Source organism: Nannospalax galili, unplaced genomic scaffold (assembly GCF_000622305.1).
Source record: "Nannospalax galili isolate Female #2095 unplaced genomic scaffold, S.galili_v1.0 scaffold635, whole genome shotgun sequence".
In the NCBI taxonomy this organism is placed as follows: domain Eukaryota; kingdom Metazoa; phylum Chordata; class Mammalia; order Rodentia; family Spalacidae; genus Nannospalax; species Nannospalax galili.
The window spans coordinates 281,616-284,319 of NW_008335836.1; positions in this window are offsets into that span (position 1 = coordinate 281,616).

The window sequence follows — 2,704 nt, forward strand, 5'->3', positions numbered from 1 at the left end:
TTCTTCCCTGAAGTGAATCATCTGCATATGCTCCAATTGTTGTGATATTTGATGATCTGCCTGGGCACATGAGACCAAGCAACCATGGTCTTACTCTGTGATATTGTAAGCTAAAATGAAAGATATCTCTATATGTTATTTCTGTCAGATACTTGGTCACAAAACTAAGCACACTAACAAGTGTACTACCCAGACTGTACAAGTAAACACACAGGTCTCCTTTCTCCAGTCGGTATGCAATATTATCACACTAGGGTTTATGTAGCCTTGTGATTTTAACTTTCATGACCTACAATAGCTGTAAGTTCTTAGGTTATATTCCTCTTGAGCATTAGTATTTAGCCCTGTGAGGCAGGGGTGCACAGGACTCCGTATATTGATCTATTTTCTATTCTTTCTCTATTCATTTTCTATTTTTCCAGGTTGGCTTTGAGTTATAATTCTCCTGTCTCTATCTCTTGAGTGCTGGGATTATAGACCTGTGCTATCATATCTGGATAGTGATCTCCTCTGGGTTGCAATGCCTCGGCATTTATGATAATAATATAGATATTCTATTAATTTTTCATGTCAGAGTAACTCAATAAATGAAGGGGGAGTCTGGTTGGAGAGCTCTGAAAGGCAAGTCTGTAGCTCAAGAATCAGTTACTAGTAGAACTGATTCCAGAACTTCAAATATCAGCATTATAATGAGGGAAGGATTAGTAAAAAACAATGACAACAATCCCATGTAATTATTGCTTTACAAGTTTACTAGCAACTTGTGTGATCAATTGATTCGTAGAAAAGGTGCTTAATCCTTGTTCTCAAGCATCTAAGCCTTTAGAATTAAAAGAAAAAATATATAAATTAAAGAATAAAATACATAATTAAAGAATTCACAGTTGGAAGATATCATGAGCTCTGCTATGAAGATAAATGCATTGTTTTTCTTTGTCTATGGAACAACATTGAAGGCAATTTTTAAATCTATTAATCTTTTAAACCATCAACTAATACTTACATATAGTATTTGTTATGTAGCACATGTGGTTTAGAAAGTTTTATGCATTGAAGAATGATTAAATCAAACTAATTAATTTATGAATTTCCTCATATATTTTTCTTTAGTGAGAACACTTGAAATACCTCAGTAATTTTTCAATATATATTTTTATTGAATTTTGGTGCATTTCATATATCTTAATTATATTTATGCCCCTCCCCTATCTGCATCCATCCCCCAGATGACTTCATGCATTCTGCCATATATGTTAAGGCCTATGAGTTAAGTTTGTGTACCAAGATACCCCTTGGTGAATTCATATACTGGACCCTGCTCAGCCTATCTAGCATTACTCTCTTAAAGAAGACCAATACTCCCTCAGCCAGTAATGATTAGCTTCCAATATTTCCTTGACTAAAGTTGGGGCTTCTTTCCCATTTCCCCAGTTCTATACTAGGTTTTTGACTGGTTTGCATCTGCATGGGTCTTGTGCATGCTGTCCCCATTGCTGAAATTTCTTATGAGCAAGTTCTCAGAAGCCTGGAAGAGTCTGTTTCCTTGTGGCCATCCATCACCCCAGGCTCTTAGAATCTTTCCACCCCCTCTTCTGCAATGGTCCCTGAGTCCTAGGTGAGTGGAGTTTAATATAGGAGTCCTATCCAGGGACACACACTCTGCAGTCTCTTATTCTCTATATTTTGGTCAATTGGCTTTCTGTGATAATCACTCTCTGTGGCATGAGGAAGTTTCATTGGCAAGAGGTGGAAGATGCACAAGTATTTTCTCTATCCCCAGTTCCACTATGTTCCATGAGCCTTAAGTACAGAGGTTCCATTGTAAATGTGTCACTTAGGGCTGGGTATCCCACCAACATATATTCTCTGTATTTGATGAGCCAGACTCTGTAATAGTCTTCATATGTTGTGAAAAAGCTGTTTTTTCATCCACTGGAGTCTAATCAGCTCATTACACTGAAGGACATATGGATACAAACATCTGAATGAATAGGACTCAGCATGTATGGCAGAGTGCATAGGGTTGGGTGGGGGGATGGGGATGTATGGATGGTTGAGGGGATCTGTATTTGAGTGAGAAATATTGTATGAAATTTAAGATGCTCAATTAAAAATTGGAAAAAATGTTCTTTGATCAGTGGTAACAGGCATACTTGTCTATAAATATAAGGATATATATTTAGCATACAGTGAGATATTATGTTTGTCTAGGGATGTGACCCAGATGGGGTTTTCTCTATGATCTAAGTTGTCTCCATCCATGTGTATTTTACTGTGTTTACAATGCCACACATGAGCTCCCTCCCATTGAGTGAGCTTCAAGTCCAATTATATAGCTGTTGATTACCCCTAAAATGAAAATGTCCCTTCTGCACCATTAGCGATAGTTTCCTTTGTTAGTCATTGTTGTGGTTAAGCTTTACAGCTGGGATTGAACCATTGATTGATTTTTCTCCCACAGCAGCTTACATGCTATCCTCTACAACAATGAGAGCTGGTCTTTATGGAGGAGGCTTCCAGGTCAGTTCCATCTCCACTGATCCAAGTCCTGTGTCCAAAGTATGTCCTATCTTCAATAATAGGTGTTATCTTCAAGTTCTGTGAGGCAATAAATGATAGGTAAAAATGTTGGAGAGAGAGCATGTGGTGGAGAGCACGAGCAGATAGATGGAGGAGGCACCGAGGCACAGATGGAATTCTCAGC